Source organism: Nylanderia fulva, unplaced genomic scaffold, assembly GCF_048542155.1.
Source record: "Nylanderia fulva isolate GAGA-0341 unplaced genomic scaffold, ASM4854215v1 Scaffold180, whole genome shotgun sequence".
Lineage (NCBI taxonomy): Eukaryota > Metazoa > Arthropoda > Insecta > Hymenoptera > Formicidae > Nylanderia > Nylanderia fulva.
The window spans coordinates 1-9,053 of record NW_028190056.1 but is presented as its reverse complement, the minus strand read 5'-3'; positions in this window follow the sequence as shown (position 1 = coordinate 9,053).

Sequence of the window (9,053 nt, the reverse complement as noted above, 5' to 3'; positions counted from 1 at the left end):
TTATTTATTACAAAATTTTTCGGATTATAGACCTGTCGAAACATGGCGATTACAACTTCTTGGGAGTATATGTGTATTGACACATATATATTCTCCCACGTCCAGTGGGAGCATTTGCGGCACAGTGCCACAAATGCTCCCACTGCAACGGGTAGCTGCCAAAGGCAAATTCTCTAAATTCAACACTCGTGAATTGGATCCCGTTGTCGGTAACTAAATGTCTCGGTAGTCCAAATCTACCTAACATCTTAAATTCCGCCAGCACCTTCGGTACCTGAGTACAATTGTTCATGTCGACAATCTCTGGCCACTTTGAATGCGCGTCTATTATAAGCATAAACATATGCCCGTGAAACGGACCTAGAAAATCGCAATGAATCCTACTGCAGGCTTTATTCGGCCACGGCCAAGGTGTTAACGGTACATTCGCAGGTTTTTTTCGTTCTTGCGCGCAAACCGAACATGCCGCCGTTACTAATTCTATATCTCTGTCAATGTTCGGCCACCACATATATGACCTCGCTAACATTTTCATTTTCACAGTCCCGAAATGAGACGCGTGTAACTCTCGCAACACACTCTCTCTCATTCTTTCTGGAATAACTACTCTGTATCCCCACATTATACAACCCTTTTCTATTATTAATTTATCTCGTTTTGTAAAATACTTTTCTTCGCTTTCATTTAGTTCTTTCGGCCACATATCATTTATATATTTACTAATCTGACTTAACGTCTTATCGCGCTTTGTTTCTCTCGCAATCTCCACCGCATTTAGTGTTTCGATATTTTCTTGCACATAATTTATCGCTGTGTATTCATTCTCGAACACTGGCATTACATCGCTTATCGGAAGCCTCGATAGTGCATCACAATTACCGTTTTGTGCTGATCGGATATATTCTACCTTGTAAGAAAATCTTGATAAGAAGTAAGCCCATCTCTGCAATCTACTTGCTACTGTTAATGGAATTTCCTGCTTCGGGCCGAAAATATATACTAAGGGCTTGTGATCGGTTCTCAAAACGATATGTTTCCCGTATATATAATTGTAAAATTTTTTGAAACCAAATATAATTGCACTTGCTTCCTTATCAATCGGTGCTCGATGTAATTCCCCGTCCGAAATGACCTTGGACGCGTAAGCTATCGGTTTCTCAATACCGTCGGCGTATTTATGTGATAGTATCGCTGATAATCCGTACGCCGAGGCGTCGCACGCTAAGATAATCTCTTCTTTCGGATCATAATGCGCTAACACTTTTGACGATGTTAGTTCAGTTTTTACCCATTCAAAGGCTTTATCGCAACTTTTGGTCCATTCAAACTTACTTCCCTTAACACACTCGTATAACGGTTTTAGCATTTCCGCCCTGTCCGGCAGAAATCTCGCATAATACGTAACTAACCCTATAAAAGACTGTAATTGTTTAAGGTTTTGCGGCTTCGGTGCCTCACTCATCGCTTTTACTTTAGTTATGGATTTATGCAAGCCATTCCTGTCGATTACGAATCCGAGAATGTCTAGTTTTTCTTTAAAGAAGTCGCATTTCTTAATATTTACTTTAAACCCACAACTTCCCAGACGATCAAATACTTCCTTTAATGTTTGGAGATGCTCTTCGTCAGTTTCCCCGGTGCAGAATATATTATCTAAATATGGGATTGCGCCCCTTACACCCGCCAAACACTGCTCGATTTTCCGTTGAAAATCTCCCGGCCCCGATGCTATACCTTCAGTCAGTTTCGTGTATCTATATAGTCCTTTGTGCGTTATTATCGCCAAATAGTTCCGAGAACTCTCTTCTACTGGAATTTGCATATACGCGTGTGTCAAGTCTATTTGCGAATACGTTTTTCCATTTCTTAACGCGGCGAAAATCTCATCTATTAACGGCAAAGGATGGCGATCTATAATCAGCCATGGATTTATTGTTAATTTAAAGTTTCCGCAGATCCTGACCGATCCGTCATTTTTTATTACCGGCACTATAGGAGTTGCCCATTCGCTAACTTCAATTTTCTCCAGATGCCCTAGTTTAACTAATCTATTAATTTCTGTTTCGACTTTTTCATTTAGCGCGAATGGTAGTCTCCGTGCTTTCAATGCTACCGGCTTCGCACCTTCTTTTAATACTAATTTCAGCATACCTTTATTATATACTCCGAGTCCCGGACCAAACAACGTGGGATGCTGCCTTACAAACTCATTTCTTACGTTCGCTACATCCATCTTATGTATTACTCTTTCGCTAACTAACTCGCTCTTAATCGCTAGCGGCCATAACCCGAGGAGTTTTAACCATTGCCTGCCTATTAGCGTCGGCCCCGCTCGCGACATTACTATCATATTTGCTTTAACTTCTTTTTTGCCTAACTTCACGACAAGATCCTGTAATATTCCTTCGTGACTTAAAGGTGTTTGATCGTATGCATTCAACGTTTTACTTAACTTTTTCACCTCTAGTGTCGGAAGTAATTTATTTTTATTTTCCCTCGATATTATCGACGCGTACGTACCCGTATCGATCTCCATATTTACGCTTTTTCCGTTTATCGCGACGTTTACATACATAGGTTCCGCTATGACCTTGTCCCCGCTTGATTCTATGGTACCGCATGTTGATTCCTCGCTGTTCCCTCCTAGCTCAAGGTTAAGAAAGTCGTATGTCCCTTTGTCCTTCTCTGCTCCTACGTCAACATGTTGGACGTCTTCCTTCTTCCTTCGGCACTGCGTGGCTAAATGACCCTTCTTATTGCAGCTTGTACACGTTTTATGGCGATGGAAACAGTCCCGCGCCCAGTGGTTTGCCTTCCCACAGCAGTAACAATTTCTGCTGCCTGTTGAGCTTTGTGACGATGGGCCTGTGTTTCCATTCGCGTGTTTTGCATTTCCGTGACCTTGTTTACCACGATAATTATTTCGCTGCTTCCCGTAATTCCAATTCGGTTTGGCAACTGTGCAAATTGTATTAACATTTGTTTGCGCTGCCGTAGCTGTATTAAGTTTATCCGTGGACGTGGCATTCCTCTCGGCTTCCTCCGCTGCCGTTGCTATTTTATACGCCTTGTCGTATGTTAAGCCTTCTTCTCGAAACAACAGTATCTTTGTAGCATGGTCTTTTATTCCACATACCAGTTGATCTCGTAGAGCTGTTGCCGCATCTTTGAATCCACAGTTTATTGACAATCTTTTTAGTCTCGCCGCGAATTCTGCGATTGATTCCGTCGCCGCTTGTTGCGCTTGGTGGAACTTACATCGTTCCATCGCTTCCGATGGTTTCGGGCATAAATGGTTTGACATCAACTTTATTAACTGCTCATACGTTTTTGTTATAGGCTTATCTGGTGCACACAGATCTCTTATCAATTTATATGCTTTCGCACTTATTTTAGTTAATAACACTGGCACCTTCTTAGCGTTTTCCACGTCGTTCGCCAAGAAATACAATTTTAAGCGTTCGGTATACGTTTCCCAATCGTCCTTGCCCAAGTGAAATTCCAATTTTGAGTTATTATCGTTTGCCATTGTGTGAGTTGCCTTCCCTTTGGAATGCTTCTCTGTGTTGTCACTCTCTCTACCGTTCGCCGTCATCTTCGCGCTACCTTGATCTCGTACGTGCCGTGCCAATACTCTTCGCAACGTATCTATACTATCGTTTTCCTTGAAAACTAAATCGCCGTCTACTGAAGCTGCCTGCTGGAGCTTCTCAATTAATTGCGATTTCGATAGTTTATAAATCCACGATGTCGGCATTTATTAGACACCGCACTTTCCCTCGGTTATTTGCACTCTTTTTTTTATTAGCTTGCACTATGCGTTCACTATTTTTCCTCGTCGCCAAAATTGTTATGTCTTGAGGTGGCGGGGTAAGACTATACACCGTTACACGCCGAATACATCGACTTGTTTTGGTGACAGCTCAGCGGCAACTGCCTTATGCTGGTTATTCGAGGTGTAGGATAACAACAACGTCGATCACCTTGTCGACCTACCTATCGATACATTACAATAGTCATCTGAAATTATACAGATTCTTTGATTATTCTTTAGTAATACGTTTATTAAGTTGAAAATAGATCAACAAAACAGATCTGAATGACTAATATACACTTTATAACATCTGATAATCATTATTCAAACTCTAAGTCGGTAGTGAAACATACATTGTATTGTTTTACTACTTATTAAGCATTTTGCTGTGAATTCTTATAGTGTTGTGTTGAAATATTAAAATTTTTAAAATATTTAAACACTAAATAAATCAACTTACATCTGTATGATTGGTAAAATATTTATAAAACTGAATGGTGAATTGATGCTCTTATACATCTTAATCTGGGACGGAGTGAGATTTAGCTGAGATGCTAAGGCCGTTTTCCTGGTGATCCTGGAGCTGCTGACGTACTGGAGTAAACGTGTACATCCATCCTTCTCTCTCGTCTGTGATATTCCGGCATCCTCCATCTCTCTCTCTCTCTTGCTTTACAACCTCTCCTGCCGCTCTTTCGGGCCGTCGTTGTCGCTCTCCCTACGAATCGTGTTGCACGCGCATCGACGGGCCGATGCTGCGTGCAATTGCGATTCTCGCAAAAATACGGTAATAAAAAACGAAACAACGCAAACGGATCGCACCCTCCCCGAAATGAGGGGCGCTCCAGATCCCCGCTTCCTACCCGATCGGGCTTTTCGCCCTTGTGACGGCGCTCTCAGAAACGTCACGTCACATCACATTAGAATTAACTGCAAAATTATTACTTTGATTGATATTAATCATAGAAGACGAGGTAATTGGCTCTGGTGACTTGGAGGTGAAATTAGAATTAGAGTCTATGTCACACGCTGTTGATACAATTTCTTTTATATTATCTGAATCAGTAATGGGAACCAGCTGTTTTGAAGAACCAGCAATGGGAATTGCTGGTTCTTCAAAGTTATTTAGTTGATTAACAACTTTAGGTTGATTAAAAAAATTATCAATTTTAAGAGTTTTCTCTATAACATTACGTTCTCTCTCAGCCTTATCCAACCTTCGTTTCTTGTACTGACTTCCACTTAACTGTTTTTTTTTAACTGTTTGGTCGAGAGGAATCAAGTGGAGATTGTGGCTTTAACTGTTTTTGTTCGTCACTCATGTTTCTTATATAATATTATTAATATTTAAGAAAAAAATTGAAGACTGCGGTAGCAGTCTAATACAAATTATAAAAAAGAAGAAATTTTAAAAACAAAGTAAAAAAAGAAAAAAACCGCGATTAATAATTCAAATTTATATATATATATATATATATATATATATATATACTAATCAAGAAATTTATTTGATATTAAAATATGAAAGAACATAAATGAATATATTACCGCACGCTAACTCTCACGTATTATTGCCGGTTGCCGGGCTCGGCCTCATATATGTAACAATCGAGTCTCATTTTTCACGCGAGATAGGGTTTCGGTGGGCACGACACACCGCGGCGTACGGCTGAACCTCAGCCGCTGAAACGCGGTCCTGCGGCACGACGCGCCGCCGCGCCGCGCCACGTCGTGTCTCCATATTTTGCCGCCCCTATATTTTGCCGCCCTGGGCTATAGCCCATTAAGCCCCTATAGTAAATCCACGCTTGCATGACACCATCTTAGCTCCTCCTCGTGTGAAGCTAAGATGGCGGATTGGTGGGATTGTTGTCTTTTAGTGGTCAGGGACTTCTAAACACACGAGGTGGAATTAAGATGGTGAATTGGTGGGATTGTTGTTTTTTAGTAGTCAGAGACCACAAAACACACGTGGTGGAACTAAAAGGGTGCGTTGGAAACGTGAGATTTGTTGAGTTTCGGTGGAAAGATAGTGGGGGAATTGTGTGCCGCCGAGTGTCGCCGAACGCCTTAATGTTTCCTCCTCCATAAATTGTAAGTTAAAAAACTTAAGCGTATCTTCGTATACAGGTACACCAAAGATATTGTTATCATAAAATAATAATTACATTTGTTAGATACGCTAAATATATAGGTTTTAATATCTTTAAATATATATTAATCTTAATAAACAAAAAAAATTATTAATGTTTATAATATTATTACAATATTTAATAATATACATATATATATTTAAGTAACTATATTTAAGTAAGTAAATAATGGAAGACCGTGTTGATAACTGCTATAACAAAGTAAACTAAGGACGCAATGGAAAATTAATAAAAAATAATTAAAAAAATAAAAAGGACGGTTCTTGCATATTTTTAATTTTTATCTACTTTTCTAACATAAATAATACAATTACTATTTGAGCGGTTATTTTTCATCTTTCAGTTTGGGAAAAGAGCAAAAAATTGTTTTTTAAAAATGTAAATATAATAATTCAAATCATAAAATTGAATTATATTTTCTACTTCAATGACGCAGTGCGATGATATTGCAACCCAAAATATCTCTTTAATGAAGACACGTGCGTGTCCTTTTAAGGATGTAATGATGCACCCCCTATCGTTCCTGACAGAACGTTGTAAGGCTGCACTGCCCGGCCGGTGTTCGCCTGGCGCAGCCTTCCGACGTTCGGTCGAGAACGATGGGGGGTGCATTGTTACATTCTTAAGAGGACACGCATCTTCATTAAAGAGATATTTTTGGTTGCTATATCATCGCAATGCGTCATTGAAATAGAAAATAAGTAAACTTTTTTTACATAAAATGGAGGATATTGTATATATCTCAATTTCTTCGTAATAAACTTCCTACAAAAAATTACAAGACATGAATCTTAAGAAATACAGTGGTAAGAGCAATCACCCGGCAAACGAAATACCCGGTATTGCCGCACTTTCCTTTATATAATGCGACAGAAAAAACTATGTATGTGAAAAAAACTAAAACTGTGTATGTGTGTCCCTGGCTCGGTTTTTTACAAATAAGATTGCCACCTTTTTGGGTTTTGCACAAATTAAAGGAGAATAAATGAGACAGCTGTAGGCTTTCCGCTCTCTCTCTCTCTCTCTCTCTCTCTCTCTCTCTCTCTCTCTCTCTCTCTCTCTCTCTCTCTCTCTCTCTCTCTCTCTCTCTCTCTCTCTCTCTCTCTCTCTCTCTCTCTCTCTCTCTATCCATGTCTCGTTCATTTCAATATCAATTCGTCGTACTTTTTTCTTTAAGAAGTATGGCTGAACTATTTGCATTTATTATATTAATAATTAAATCGTATAAAATTATATTATTTATTTATAAATACAAACATAATACAGCAAATAATATATAATAATATTAAATAAATAATAAATAATATATAACAATATTATATATATATATATATATATATATATATATAATAATTATTAATATTAAGAATATTATTCGGCTCTTGAAATCAACACATAATATATATATATATATATATATATATATATAATATATTAGCTGTAGAGCCCAACACGATGTTATTGTGTCAGTAAGCCATTGCGTCCTAGGTTCACCAAGTACCGATCAAAGCAGTGAGAACATTGTGTATTTGACAGTTCCCTTTGGAATGCTTCTCTGTGTTGTCACTCTCTCTACCGTTCGCCGTCATCTTCGCGCTACCTTGATCTCGTACGTGCCGTGCCAATACTCTTCGCAACGTATCTATACTATCGTTTTCCTTGAAAACTAAATCGCCGTTTACTGAAGCTGCCTGCTGGAGCTTCTCAATTAATTGCGATTTCGATAGTTTATAAATCCACGATGTCGGCATTTATTAGACACCGCACTTTCCCTCGGTTATTTGCACTCTTTTTCTTATTAGCTTGCACTATGCGTTCACTATTTTTCCTCGTCGCCAAAATTGTTATGTCTTGAGGTGGCGGGGTAAGACTATACACCGTTACACGCCGAATACATCGACTTGTTTTGGTGACAGCTCAGCGGCAACTGCCTTATGCTGGTTATTCGAGGTGTAGGATAACAACAACGTCGATCACCTTGTCGACCTACCTATCGATACATTACAATAGTCATCTGAAATTATACAGATTCTTTGATTATTCTTTAGTAATACGTTTATTAAGTTGAAAATAGATCAACAAAACAGATCTGAATGACTAATATACACTTTATAACATCTGATAATCATTATTCAAACTCTAAGTCGGTAGTGAAACATACATTGTATTGTTTTACTACTTATTAAGCATTTTGCTGTGAATTCTTATAGTGTTGTGTTGAAATATTAAAATTTTTAAAATATTTAAACACTAAATAAATCAACTTACATCTGTATGATTGGTAAAATATTTATAAAACTGAATGGTGAATTGATGCTCTTATACATCTTAATCTGGGACGGAGTGAGATTTAGCTGAGATGCTGAGGCCGTTTTCCTGGTGATCCTGGAGCTGCTGACGTACTGGAATTCCTGGGATTTCTCAAATGTTCTTGGTAATCTTACGAAGCCTTCCATCACCTTGGAGTTCTTTTCGCTGCGTAAAGATAAGTGAAATCATTATACACATACGTTTTTATGTGATAAATAGAGTGATACATAATGACATGTAGAGCCATTTGCATATGACTGCGTAATTTCTTAATGAGCATAAATTAAGTAATTAATGGATTGTTGCAACTTTACATATTCAGACTATAACCAATAATTATTAGAAATCTGGATCTAAGAATATTATGTGAGAATATAGTTTTGATATATATATACACATATATATAAATAAGATAGCCTTATAATTAATCAATAATTAAATATACTTTGAACTCACGTCATCCCTAAAGTGCCAAATAAGTGACTCTCTTTGCGAGGTTACATTTGTGTTGATGTGCCTGAAGTTGCGGTAAACCTAGATACAATCCAGATGACTTATTGACACTTGCGTCACTGTGATGCGAAGTATCTTTTTTTTGGAGGTTACATCTAATACTCCTGTATCTTAAAGTGGTGTGCCTCTTATCGTTAATTACAATGATTACCATGTATTATTGACTTCCGGCTAATGCATGAGGAAAACACATATCCTAAAAAAATCATAAAAATGAAAAGGTCAGGCCATGTTCAAAAGAAGGTACTCAAAAATTTAAACAA